General features: G+C 37.6%; 1 protein-coding gene across 8 annotated transcripts in view; it reads left to right on the top strand.

Moving 5' to 3' along the window:
* Positions 1-15,026, top strand: part of ZNF148 (zinc finger protein 148) — a 137,491-nt gene that overhangs the window by 22,582 nt on the left and 99,883 nt on the right. For 7 of the 8 annotated variants that reach the window (XM_070466130.1, XM_070466128.1, XM_070466127.1 and 4 more), the window contains exon 2: positions 12,167-12,247. The gene's annotated coding sequence lies outside the window, so the exon portion shown is untranslated. Of the gene's footprint in view, positions 1-12,166; positions 12,248-13,429; positions 13,605-15,026 lie in introns of all 8 variants that reach the window. The other variant, XM_070466126.1, reaches the window with a different exon arrangement.

Here is a 15,026-nt window from a genome sequence, read left to right as displayed (position 1 = left end):
TGGGCTCCAAAATCAGTATGGATGGTGACTGCAGCCATGAAATTGAAAGATGCTTGCTCCTTGGAAGAATAGCCATGACAAACCTAGACAGTGTATTAAAAAGCAGAGATACCACTTTACTGACAAAGGTCCATGTAGTCAAAGCTATGGTTTTTCCAGTAGTAGTGTATGAATGGCAAGTTGGACCATAAAGAAGGCTGAGAGCCAGAAAATTGATGCTTTTGAACTGTGGTGTTGGAGAAGACTTGAGAGTCCCTTGGACTGCAAGGAGATCAAACCAGTCTATCCTAAAGGAAATCAATGCTGAATATTCATTGGTAGGATTGATGCTGAAGCTGAAGCTCCAATATTTTGGCCTCATGTGAAAAGCAGACTCACTGGAAAAACCGCTACTGCTGGGAAGGATTGAGGGAAGGAGGAGAAAGGTGTGACAGAAGATGAGATGGTTGGATGGCATCACTGACTCAATGGACTTGAGTTTGAGCAAACTCTGGGAGATACTGAAGGACAGGGAAGCTTGGTGTGCTGCATGCAGTTCATGGGGTTACAGAGAGAACGTGACTTAGTGACTGAACAACAACAGAAAATTAATGATGGAAAAGGTAATGTGTTGTGTGTACCTATATTTCTGTTTTTCTTTTTCAGAAAATTTTCCTCAGCCAGGGTTTGGTTTGCTAGTGATGGATTCTTTTAGTTTTTCTTCTCTTGAAAATGCATTAAATTTTTTTCCATTTATTCCTTGCTGTGGTCTGAATGAATTTCTCTAAAATGTAAATGTTGAAATCCTAATGCTCAGCATGATAGTATTGGCAATTATGTCCTTTGGGATATTTTTAGGTCATGGGGGAGAGCCCATGAGTGGGATTGGGGCTGTTGCAAAAGAGGCCCCCAAGAGAGCTCACTTGCCCCTTTTTTTGCCATGTAATAATACAGTGAGAAGTCTGTGACCTGGAAAAGGACCCTCACCTTAACCATGTTGGCACCCTAATCTTTGGATTTCCAGGCCCAGAACTGTATATTGTCACCCTGCTTGTTTAACTTATATGCAGAGTACATCAAGAGAAATGCTGGGCTGGAAGAAGCACAAGCTGGAATCAAGATTGCCGGGAGAAATATCAATAATCTCAGATATGCAGATGACACCACCCTTATGGCAGAAAGTGAAGAGGAACTAAAAGACCTCTTGATGAAAGTGAAACAGGAGAATGAAAAAGTTGGCTTAAAGCTCAACATTCAGAAAACTAAGATCATGGCATCCGGTCCCATCACTTCATGGTAGATAGATGGGGAAATAGTGGAAACATTGACTGACTTTATTTTTCTGGGCTCCAAAATCACTGCAGATGGTGATTGCAGCCATGAAATTAAAAGACCCTTAATCCTTGGAAGGAAAGTTATGACCAACCTAGATAGCATATTAAAAAGCAGACACATTACTTTGCCAATAAAGGTCCGTCTAGTCAAGGCTATGGTTTTTCCTGTGGTCATGTATGGATGTGAGAGTTGGACTATAAAGAAAGCTGAGTGTCGTAGAAGTGATGCTTTTGAACTGTGGTGTTGGAGAAGACTCTTGAGAGTCCCTTGGACTGCAAGGAGATCCAACCAGTCCATCCTGAAGGAGATCAGTCCTGGGTGTTTATTGGAAGGACCGATGTTGAAACTGAAACTCCAATACTTTGGCCACCTGATGCGAAGAACTGACTCATTGCAAAAGACCCTGATGCTGGGAAAGATTGAGGGCAGGAGGAGAAGGGGACAACAGAGGATGAGATGGTTGGATGGCATCATCAACTAGATGGACATGGGTTTGGATGGACTCTGGGAGTTGGTGATGGACAGGGAGGCCTGGCTTGCTGTGGTTCATGGGGTCGCAAAGAGTCGGACACGACTGAGCAACTGAACTGAACTGAACATCCCACTTAGATTTAGTGTACAGGTCTTCGCCTGCTTTTATAGGCTTTGGTTTTAATGGCAGTTTAATTTTCAGAGCCTTTGTGGTTGGCTTGGTTTATCTGATGCTGTCTGGACTCCCACTGGTCCTTGCTGATTTTACCTTAGAGAATAGAAGACATTTCCTCTTATCAGGTTTCTGGGTGTCTCCAGATGGGAGAGGATTGTGGTGGGGTCCTCCTGCTTGTACCCACCCCAAACCCCTAGTTCTTCCCTGACCTTGTATTTCTGGGTACATTTTGAGTTTGGCCCAACTGAGTTGTTTGTGCTGGCTGGGTTCGTAAGTTTTGACCACTTGCCTATGCATCTCAAGGTGGAAAAAAAAGAGTTTCAGATCATACAGGGAAGGAAGAGTTGCTTCTTCTGGCTGGTCTTTGTTGTTGGCTGAGCTTCCAGTTGCCCTCACTTACTTGATATTGCAGAGAGACTCCTGTTTAGTTTGGGGGAGGAGTATGATTATCTGGTCTACTTTCTCTTGCTGAATTGGTGGTTGGAAAATGCTAGTCTGGGTTGCTTTCTTCTACTGGGTGTGGGGATGTAAAGCCCCATGATGCTTTTTTTGTTTCTCTGGTCCTAGATTCCCAAACTGGTTAGCTGCCTTCTTTCCAGTTCTCATAGTTTTCTTTTGGTTGTCTCTTTCTGTTATTCCCATGGTTTATAGTCGTGCTTAGTGTGGAGGGGTAGGGAAAAAGAGAGCTATGCCTCTTTTATCTAGACTGGAAGTTCAAATTACTTACTTTTTGTGAACATGTATCATCTCCACCCAGCAGGTTATTTTACCTTTGAAAAAGGTAAAATGTGCCATGTGCTTTGTGAACTTTTGAGCACAGTATAAATGTTTGCTTCAATTATAAACCATAGTATTGGACCCTAAAGAAATTTTTGGAACACCAGTAATAATCAGTTCAAGAGGGTGCCAGAATAGATGCTTGCTGTTTTTTTTCATACCCTTTTATTTATTTATTTATTTATTTTCATTTATTTTTATTAGTTGGAGGCTAATTACTTTACATCATTGCAGTGGTTTTTGTCATACATTGAAATGAATTAGCCATGGATTTACATGTATTCCCCATCCCGGTCCCCCCTCCCCCCTCCCACCTCCCTCTCCACCCGATCCCTCTGGGTCTTCCCAGTGCACCAGGCCCGAACACTTGTCTCATGCATCCAACCTGGGCTGGTGATCTGTTTCACCCTAGATAATATACATGTTTCGATGCTGTTCTCTTGAAACATCCCACCCTCGCCTTCTCCCAGAGTCCACAAGTCTGTTCTATACATCTGAGTCTTTTTTTCTGTTTTGCATATAGGGTTATCGTTACCATCTTTCTAAATCCCATATATATGTGTTAGTATACTGTAATGGTCTTTATCTTTCTGGCTTACTTCGCTCTGTATAATGGGCTCCAGTTTCATCCATCTCATTAGAACTGATTCAAATGAATTCTTTTTAATGGCTTAGTAATATTCCATGGTGTATATGTACCACAGGTGTGTATCACGTAAACAAATTTTGTAATATAGTTAATTAAAATGAAACTGTGAATTCTGGGTAAAGATGTGTTAGGATTATTTGTATTTAAAGTATTTCATAATTTCAGTACTAGATTATTGTTGTTCAGTCACTAAGTAGTGTCCGACTTTTCGTGATCCCATGAACTGCTTCATGCCAGGCTTCCCTGTACTTCACTGTCTCCCTGAGTTTGCTCAAACTCATCTTCATTGAGTTAGTGATGCCATCCAACCATCTCATCTTCTGTCATCCCCCTTCTCCTCCTGCTGTCAAAATCTTTCCCAGCATCAGGATCTTTTCCAGTGAGTCGGCTCTTCACATCAGGTGGCCACAGTATTGGATCTTCAGTTTGAGCCACAGTCCTTCCAATATTCAGAGTTGATTTCCTTTAGGATTGACTGGTTTGATCTCCTTGCTGTCCACGGGACTCTCAAGAGTCTACTCCAGTACCACAGATCGAAAGCATCAGTAATACATACAGGGTTTTTTTAATATTAGTAAACATTTTTAAAAACAATACTGAAAATGTTGTATTATGCAGGCAGGTTAATCTGTTTCTAATTCATTAGTTGAAAAGGAAAGATAAGATAAAAGGTCCTGCTGTTGACATTCCATGGTTTTCTAATTGAGAATAAATTGGCCTAAAATAACAAAATGTGCATTCTATGTTAGTAGAAGAAGCCAGTGTTTCTAGAGGATGAATTAACTTGTGAAATATACTACTGCTATTTATTGATTTGACCACCCTACTCGGCATGTGGGATCTTCGTTCCCTACCATATTTTGAACCCATGGTACCTGCAGTAGAAGCATGGAGTCTTAACTACTGGACTACTAGGGAATTCCCAACTTTTTAAAAAAATCTCACTAACATATGGAAACAGTGGCTGACTTTATTTTGGGGGGCTCCAAAATCACTGCAGATGGTGATTACAGACATGAAATTAAAAGACACTTAATCCTTGGAAGGAAAGTTACGACCAACCTAGACAGCATATTAAAAAGCAGAGACATTACTTTGCCAACAAAGGTCCATCTAGTCAAGGCTATGGTTTTTCCAGTAGTCATGTATGGATGTGAGAGTTGGACTATAAAGAAAGCTGAGCACCGAAGAATTGATGCTTTTGAACTGTGGTGTTGGAGAAGACTCTTGAGTGTCCCTTGGACTGCAGGGAGATCCAGCCAGTCCATCCTAAAGGAGATTAGTCCTGGGTGTTCATTGGAAGGATTGATGTTGAAGCTGAAACTCCTGGCATCCTGTGGTTCATGGGGTCGCAAGGAGATGGACACGATTGAGCGACTGAACTGAACATACTTTGTGAATTGTTACTGTAGTTATAGAGAAATATTTGGGCTCCATTGCAGCCACTTGTTGAGGTATTCTCAGATTGACCTTAATGGCAGAGCTTAGATTTTTAATCAGGTTAGAAACCATTTCTTTTATGTGTGAGCACACCTCTACATTGGGTCTAGTGTCTTATGGAATTCTAGATGTATGTTCTAGACAGAGGAGATAAAAATGACTGATTCTAGTATTGAATAAGATAAAATTATCAACAGATGAACTGGCTTTTTAATGGACCATTTAAGTTTTTAAATGAAAATATTTAATTATATTTCATATTTGAAGTAATAATTCTAGTTCCCTCTTGTTATTTTTGGGTTTTAATAGTATTTTAACATTTTTATTAATAAAGAATTGACACTTTAAATAGCTGAACTTGTTTTCAAATGGGTATTTCTGTAATCTCTTCTTGGGTCTCCTAAATTATTAGAGTGTAATAATTTTTATAAAAATCAGGTGAACTTAATTTTTTGTTTCTTTACATGGTAACCATTATTGAAGCAGAAGAGATTAAGAAGAGGCGGCAAGAATACACAGAGGAACTGTAAAAAAAAAAGGTCTTGAATGAAGTCACTCAGTCGTGTCTGACTCTTTGCGACCCCATGGACTGTAGCCTACAATGTTCCTCCGTCCATGGGGTTTTCCAGGCAAGAGTACTGGAGTGGGTTGGCATTTCCTTCTCCAGAGGATCTTCCCAACCCAGGGATCGAACCCGAGTTTCCCGCTTTGTAGGCGACGCTTTACCGTCTGAGCCACGAGGGAAGGTCTTAGTGACCCAGAAAACCACGATGGTATGGTCGCTGACCTAGACCCAGACATCCTGGAGTGTGAAGTCAAGTGGGCCTTAGGAAGGATTACTGCAAACAAAGCTAGTGGAGGTGATGGAATTCCAGATGAACTATTTAAAAATCCTAATAGATAATGCTGTTAATGTGCTGCACTCAGTATGTCATTAAATTTGGAAAAACTTGGCAGTGGCCTCAGAAAAAGATCAGTTTTCATTCCAGTCCCAAAGAAGGACAGTGCTAAAGAATGTTCAAACTACTATACAGTTGAGCTCCTTTAACATGCTAGCAATGCTACTCAGCTGGTAATGCTGAAAATCCTTCAAACTAGGTAGGTTTCAGCAGTATGTGAACTGAGAACTTCCAAATGTACAAACTAGATTTAGAAAAGGCAGAGGAACCGGAAATCAAATTGGCAACATCTGTTGCATCATAGAAAAGGCAAGGGAATTTGAGAAAAACATCTACTTTGCTTCATTGACTATGCTAAAGCCTTTGGTTTTGTGGATAACAACAAACTGTGGAAAATTCTTAAAGATATTGGAATATCAGACCACCATACCTGTCTCCTGGGAAACCTGTATGCAGGACAAGAAGCAACGGTTAGAACTGGACATGGAAAAATGGACTGGTTCATAGTTGAGAAAGGAATTCATTATGGCTGTATATTGTCACCCTCCTTATTTAACTTATATGCAGAGTACATCATGCGAAATGCCAGGCTGGCTGAATCTCAAACTAGAATCAAAATTGCCGGGAGAATCAACAACCACAAATTTGCAGATGATTCCACTGTAATGGCAGAAAGTGAAGAGGAACTAAAGCACCTCTTGAGGGTGAAAGAAGAGAGTGAAAAAGCTGGATTAAAACTCAGCATTCAAAAAATGAAGATCATAGCATCCGGTCCCATCACTTCATGGCAAATAGAAGGGGGAAAAAGTGGAAATAGTGACAGATTTTATTTTCTTGGGCTGCAAAAATCACTGTTAATGGTGACTGCAGCCATGAAATTAAAAGATGCTTGCTCCTTGGGAAAGCTGTGACAAATGTAGACGGTGAATTACAAGCAGAGCCATCTCTTTGCCAACAAAGATCTGTATAGTGAAAGCTATGTTTTTTCCAGTAGTTGTGTATAGATATGAGAGTTGGACCATAAAAAATGGTTGAGTGCTGAAGAATTGATGCTTTCAAATTGTAGTGCTGGAGAAGACTTGTGACAGGTCCCTTGGATAGCAAGGAGATCAAACTACTCAATCCTTAAGGAAATCAATCTTGAATATTCATTGGAAGGAATGATGCTGAAGCTCCAATGCATTGGCCACCTGATGCAAAAAGCTGACTCATTGGAAAATATCCTGATGCAGGCAAGAGGAGAAGGGGGCGATGGAGGATGAGATGATTTGATGTCATCATTGACGCAATGGACAGGAGTTTGTGCAAACTCTGGAGATAGTGAAAGACAGGGAATCCTGGCGTGATGCAGTCTATGGGGTTGCAAAGAATCGGACACGACTTAGTGACGGAACAACAACAACAACTATCATTACTGTAGATAGCATTTTAATTTCAAATTTTATTTTCACTGATCTTATCCTTACTTCAAATATGTTTATTTTTTTTTTTTTTTGACTCCCAGAATATTGTTGAGTAACATTAAATATATTTTAATTGGAAATGACCTCTCCTATTGTGCTATGTTAAAGTAAACATTTATTTGGGTGCAGGAGATCTGGTTGAATTCTTTGCCATGATAGTTAAGTGTTGTGTAACCATGGGTACTTAACCTGTTTCATGATCTTTTTTTTAAAATTTTTAATTGAAGGAAAATTTCTTCTCAATGTTGTGTTGGTTTCTGCTGTACACTGCCAATCAGCCATATTTATACATATCTTATCTCCCTTTTGAGCCTGCCTCTCTTCCCCTCTCCCCATTCCATCCCTCAAAGTCATCACAGAATTTGGAAGCCAAGCTGGGCTTCCTGTATTATCTAGCAACTTCTCACCAGCTCTCCATTTTACACATGGTAGTGTGTGTATGTTAATTCTCTCCGTTTGTCCCTCTTTTTTCTTCCCCCACTGTGTCCCCAAGTCTGTTCTCCAAATCTGTGTTTCCATTCCTTCCCTACAAATAGATTCATGAATACTGTTTTCTAGATTACATATTTATGTGTTAATATACAGTATTTGTTTTTCAGTTTCTGACTTACTTTACTTTGTATAACAGTTTTTAGGTTCATCTACCTCACTAGAATTGACTCAAATTTTTTTCTTTTTTATGACTGAGTAATATTCCATTGTGTATATGTACCACATCTTCTTTATCCATTCATCTGTTGATGGGCTTCTAGGTTGCTTCCATATCGTAGCTATTGTAAATAGGGCTGCTGTGAACATTGGGGTACATGTGTCTTTTTCAGTTGTGGTCTTCTCAGGGTGTATGCCCAGTAGTGGGAGTTATATGGTAGTTTTATTCCTAAGTTTTAAAGTAATCTCCATACTGTTCTCCATAGTGACTATATCAACTTACATTTCCACCAATAAAACAACTGACAAAAGATTTATTTCCAAAGTATATAAGCAGCTCATACAGCTCAATATTCAAAAAACAAAGAGCCCAGTCAAAAAATGGGCAGAAAACCTAAACACACACTTCTCCAAAGAAGACTTACATATGGCCAATAAACACATGAAAAGATGCTCAACGTCACTAATTATTAGGGAAATGCAAATCAAAACTACAATGAGGTATCTATTACTTCACACCAGTCAGAATGACCATCATCAAAAATATACAGATTGTACATGCTGGAGAGGATATAGAGAAAAGGGAACCCTCTTGCACTGTTGGTGGGAGTGTAAATTGATTCAGTTTCATCATATGTAGAATGGAGACAAACAATAGTCCCTTCCCAGGTAATTGTGTGTGTAGGATTTTCTTTCTTAACCAAGTGGATTCACTACATTGATTGTGAAATTTTTAAGATTTAGGCTTAATTTTTGGTGAAAGTAGAAATGGAAAATCATTCTAGAAAGACTTGGTTAGGGTAGTTTCTGGGGAAGTAGGTTTGAATTTGGGGGGTTTCCTTTCCTCAGGATAGATCTGGTCATGAAAAGTACTCTCTGAGGTCTTATAAATGAATTTTTCAAAGCAGGTGGTGTAAATTAAAAGAACACATATATCTACCTTGTTACTGAGTCGAAATTCTAAACGTATTCATAGAAACAAAGTTTTTTCCTTTACTATTTTTTTTTAAGCACTGTTCAGAAAGTATCATTAAGTCATAAAACTAAGAACTAATGTAAAAGTAGAATTTGAATACTTTCAAATGTGATTTAATTAAAAATGCTAAAGAACTTGAAGCATTTTTCCTCTCAGATTCTTAAAGCCATCATGGTCTGGTGGTGGTAGTAGTGATGAGGAACAGGAGGGGTCAGCACAGTAGATTTTGGGGAGCCTGGTTGTGGTGGTGGTTTAGTTGCTCAGTTGTGTACAACTCTTTGTGACCTATGGATTGTAGCCCACCAGGCTCCCCTTTCCATGGGATTTCCAAGGGATGCAGGGATCAAACCGGAGTGTTCTGCATGGCAGGGCAATTCTTTACGCCTGAGCCACAGACCATTATGAAGGCTTTGGTTCTGCCACTTACTAGTTTTGTAACCTTTGGTGAGTTACTTGTAACCTTTGGTCAGTTTTTTCTTCTTTAAAATGTAAATAATATTAGCACCCACATCATATTTTTTTTTTAATTGAGTTAGTATCTGCAGAGATGTAGCAACATTATTGACCAAAGTCCAAAGCAAATACTATTCATTGTATTCTTAAATGTGGAACTGACATTTTATGTTGGTTCACTTCTTCTCTTTTGGAAAAGTAACAAAGGGAGAATTAATCGTTCCCTGCTTTGATTTTGCTGTGATAAATTGCTTAGACTTCAGTTATAGCACTTAACACTTTGCATTATCATCACTAACATAATCTGTTGTATGTTTATTTACTGTCCAAGCTAGATTAGGAATTCCTTTGGGAAGAGACCACAGTATTTTAATGCGTGTCTTAGAAATCTTAATGTTAATCTTAGAAATAAAAAATGTTGATTCAATTAATGACAGAAATGTCTTGATTAATGACCTACTGGTAAATACATTGAAATACCGTAGAAGGGTAGTAGCTAATCGTCCTTGCAAGAAATTTAATTTATTTCTTAATATGTGTTTTGTCTTAATTTGATTATACCTGTGCAAGTGATTATAATCACAGAATAATTAGCCAGCAGAGTCTTAAATCAGAAGAGGTGCTAAGCAGGAATATTCACTCACTCTATAAGTAGGTGAAGTGGTGCCCGGAAAGAGGAAGATCTTACCTGATCATTGGGCTTCCCCTGTGGCTCAGCTGGTAAAGAATCCACCTGCAATGCAGGAGACCTGTGTTTGATCCCTGAGTTGGGAAAATGCCCTGGAGAAGGGAACGGCTACTCACTCCAGTATTCTGACCTGGAAATTCCATGGACTGTATAGTCCACGGAATTGCAAAGAGTCGGATATGAGTGAGTGACTTTCACTTTACCTGATCATTAGGTGGTTGTCCAAGTAACTTTATACCTTTATTTTTGTATTTACAGGGTCTTAGTTTCCGGCCTGGTAGATTCTTTTCCTAATTCTTGGGAGAGAGGAGTGGTAGAGGAGAAAGGGATAGAGACACTTGGAAGGAGAAGTGAAATTGGTAGATGATGCTAAATAATTTAGGTTTCTAGAGACACAGACTGTGTGGTCTGTGAGTTAGGGAAAATTGTGTATTTCCATGGTAGGAAAGGTTGTGATGGGAAAGACATTCCAAAATTTGTGTTTATAGATTTAGACTTTTAGGTTATATTATTCTGTACATTTGGGGGATGTGTGTATTTGGAAGTGAAACATGATTCCCTTTCCTTCTTGCTTCACTATTTTTGTTTCTTTTAACATATCTAGTTATAGTTTTTGATGTGTCACAGCTTTTTTTTTTTTTTTTTTTTTGACATGTGACAGCTTTAATTTAGGGCTTTCAACGAAAAGTGATGCAGGAAAGTAGACTTTTTGTGAAAATGTTTTCAACAGTGTATTAGCATTTCAAAAACATTTGTCCAGCTGTATATGTTACCATTGTTATATGATGACACAAGTAATAACATCTTGGTTGTTCACTTGATATATCCTATCAACTTTAAAAGACTTGTAATACCAAAGCTTATAATTGGAAAATTTTTTATTTACTGTAATATATAGATAGAGTTTACCATGCTTTTTCTGTTCAACTTTATTCCTGTGAACTGTTAGAAATTCTAAAAGTTGAATTTAGTAAAGAATGTACAATGGTGAATAGGAATGTAGTGCAGATATAGTTTTGTTTTACTTTTTGTATTTTTAGTACTGTCTACTACGATAATACAGTTCTATGGCTTTTATCTTTTTGGTACTAATGCTATAGAAAATACATATTTAAAAGTAGTTTTAGGTAATTGAGAGGAATGGCATATATGCTGTTTTAAATGCTTGGGAACAAAACTTTGAGGCAGGCAATTAAGAGGTTAGTGGAAATAAAGTATTTTAAATAGGTTTTGTTGTTGTTGATGATGACTAGTTTAGCAACAAAGCTACTGACTGGCTAAGGACTAGAAAATGCTGAATTATCAGAAAGGCTGTGGTAATCCCTTGATGAAATTGTGTTAAACACAACTTTGAATTAATGTACTTGGTTGTTTTCTGAAGATTTAGAGTTAAATTGTTCTGCTTTTATAATTATAATTTTATTGATTTGCAAGATATTAAGCACTAAAAATGTGTTTGAGTTATTATATAAAATGCTTAATTATTTCTGAAGAAAGGTTATATTTGGCCTATTCTTTGTTTCTAATAAAATTCCAGGTTTTAGTCCTCATTACCTCCCATTTCATATACCAGGAAAGCATATCCCAGTTGCAGGAAAAAAATTATATATGTCCAGTATCAATGCAGTACCAACATAGAGTGTTAATTTTCTATATTAGTTGCTAAAAGATTGATTATAGCATGGCATTAAAAAATCTGTGGACGATTTTAACATTATTAAACACCTTTGTCTTGAAAATTTTAAATACTTAACATTTTTGTAGTTTCAAAAGCAAATATGTTTTTAATATAATTAGACTTTTGAGATGAGGGAAATGTTACTGTGAGATTTCATCAGGAATAGAACTGTTTGAGTAATTGAGAACATCAACATACGGTTTTAGTGAAGTACATTTTGTGTCCTCCTATTTTAAGTTGTTTATGGTAATTCTAGTTTATTGCCCCGATTTTAAAGAAATCCTAATCCTTAGCTAGAAGTTAAATTTGAAAAAGTCCAGTTAATGCCTGGGTCCTTTTTTCATGAAATCATTCAACACTGATGGGTCATTACAGTTGCACTGTTCTAAGTGAACTAATATTATTTAATCCATGGAAAGAATTTTGTCTGACTTAGCACATTTTGATATAACTGTTGTAACTTTTATCTGGCTTTAAGAATGTATCTAATCATGATTTTTTGAGGGGAATAACCTGTATTTTTGTACTTTTATAGGCTAGAGGGAGAAACCAACAGCTTGGAAATTCGACCAAGTGATCTGGCGGGATGGGCATTTTCCTGACCTATTTTGTAGAGGTAATCTAGCGCTGTTTTCTTCACTCTTCACTTTCTTCAATCACAGGATTGATGCCTATATACTTGAACATGAACACACCTGTCACAGCTGTTGGTTAGTACTCTGCTTTTCCTAGATAATCCCTTTTCTTTTATACTTAAATATTCCTGCAATGCAGGAGGCCCCGGTTCAGTTCCTGGGTGGGGAAGATCCCTTGAAGAAGGGACAGGCTACCCACTCCAGTATTCTTGGGCTTTCCTGGTGGCTTAGCTGGTAAAGAATCTACCTGCAATACGGGAGACCTGGGTTCGATTCCTGGGTCAGGAAGATCCCCTGGAAGAGGGCATGGCAACCCACTCCAGTATTCTTGCCTGGAGACTCTCCGTGGACAGAGGAGCCTGGCAGTCTACCGTCCATGGGGTCACAAAGAGTCAGACACGGCTGAGTGACTAAGCACACAGCACAGCATGAATATTACATATAGATGGACAGAGGAGCCTGGTAGGCTGCCGTCCATTGGGTCGCGAAGAGTCGGACACAACTGAGCGACTTCACTCTCACTTTTCACTTTCTTGCATTGGAGAAAGAAATGGCAACCCACTCCAGTGTTCTTGCCTGGAGAATCCCAGGGACGGGGGAGCCTGGTGGACTGCCATCTATGGGGTCGAACAGAGTCGGACACGACTGAAGTGACTTAGCAGCAGCAGCAGGATATGAACATCTATACGTAGGAAATAATTGATATTATTAGTTCTTTTTGATGAAAACCATTATCTTTTCTCACTTAACAAGATTATTTGCATTTCTCTTTTTTAGGCCCAAGGTCCCTTATTTTAGGAAGACCCAAAATCCTCTCCTGTCTTGTTGGGTTCTGTTGGTACATGTATTAGACCTGTGCTTTTATCTTTCAAAGTGAAAGAAAATTAAACATGAACAGTTTTCAGGGTATTTACATGTAGCAGATATTCTCATGTCATCATTAATGATCATAACAGTTCTAAGATACTCATCTTCACCAGACTGTAGCTCAAATCCAGTTCTTGATCTTGGATTTCCAACTTGTGGAGCTGTGAGAAGTAAATGCTTATTATTTAAGCCACCTGGTCTTGGATGTTTTTGTTTGAGCAAGAAACCTTTTCTTAATCCATGTGTATCCATGTTGTATGCCTGGATAATCACAATGAACATTCCTCTGGCCTTAGGAATGGACATTTCATTGATTCAACCAGAGGCAATTCTGTTGAATGAGAAGCATAACTCTCTTTTTCCCCTGGGTTTGGAGCTGTGAAGATACAAGCTTCTCTTGCCACCACAGGGAAGATTTGCCCAGGAATGGACCAATATAGAGAAGAACAGCATCAGGACATACAAAACCAGGTGCTGATATAAGTCCCTAGATCCAGCTGTGGTTGAAGCCTTCTCAGTTGTGTCAACCAGTAAATCTCACTTTTTAGTTAAACTACTTTCTGTTCTGTTACTTGGCAACCAAGAGAGTCCTGATTAATATGTAGAATGAGGTGAATGACTTGATTGTGACTTAATAAATTGGAACCTTTATAATTATGCATTTGTGTTTGAATAAAAGCATATGTCCTAAAAAATATTCTAAGAGTCTCGTAAATTTTGTTTTGAGGATTCTTTTAAAATGAAGATGTGAAAATATTAGCAGTTTTAGTGGTCATATTTTAAGATTTCATTTAACATTTTTTACTCCTTACTTAGGTTTATTATAAGAGGAATAGACACTTAAGCTGTAGAGAATGTTATAAAAAAAAAATTTTCAAAGGCTCTCCTCATTCTTACTCACTGTTAACATTTGTGTGTGTGTATGTATCATTCCATATATTTTCCATATGTATGCATGCATTTATTTGTATACATATATTTACACATCTTTATAAAATGAAATCACAACATACATATTGTTTAGCAGAATACATTTTTTGTTGTTAATTTCTGTACCTTTGCATATAATTCCTTCTCATTTCATTCTATGTAATATTCCAATATGTTGATTGACCAAATTATTTTAACTAGCCTCCTATTTATGAATATATAGTTTTTTTTGTAGTATTAATGGGAATATAGTGAATATTCTTGGATACATTTTTGCACATATTTAAAAATACATTTGCAGTGTAAATTCCTAAGGAAAAAATTGTTGGGTCAAAAAGTGTGTATGTTGAATAATTTGTGGTTGAATTGCCTAACTAAAAAGGTTGTCCCAACATCAGTAGTCTGGAAAATGGGAATCTCTTTATCTCTGATGATACTAGCTAGTGTCAAACTTTTTAATATTTGTCAGGTTTTTGTTAGTATTGTTTTTCAAAATTTCATTATGAGTTTCAGCATTTTTTCCCTATTGTTATTGGCCATATGTATATTTTCAGTAATCTTTTTGGTCGTTTGTTAAGAAGATTGTTTTTACTCAGTTTTTGCTTATCTTTTGATTTTGCTTTTGCCTTGTAGAAGTTTTAATTTTGTATGATTGAATTTAGTGATCTTTTTATTCATGGTCAAGGGTGAGGGAGGCGGTTTCCTGTGTAAGGTTTAAGAGGTCTTTACCACTGGTTGTAGGACACATTTTTCCTTCCATATCGTAACATCTCTGAAAGACATGAATTTCTGTCTTGTCATAGTTTGGCATTGTTTTTTCTTAGTAACAAAAAATAGTTGTGTTTCTTAGGATTGGTAGTTTTAGATTCAGTGAACTTGAAAAATTGTATGGGTTTTCTATTTTTTATGGTTTAAATTGTTTAAAATCTTTTTGATTTATATTGAATATTTTTGGTATAAGCA

Source organism: Odocoileus virginianus, chromosome 4 (assembly GCF_023699985.2).
Source record: "Odocoileus virginianus isolate 20LAN1187 ecotype Illinois chromosome 4, Ovbor_1.2, whole genome shotgun sequence".
NCBI classification, from domain to species: Eukaryota; Metazoa; Chordata; class Mammalia; order Artiodactyla; family Cervidae; genus Odocoileus; species Odocoileus virginianus.
This window is presented reverse-complemented; position numbering and strand designations above follow the sequence as displayed.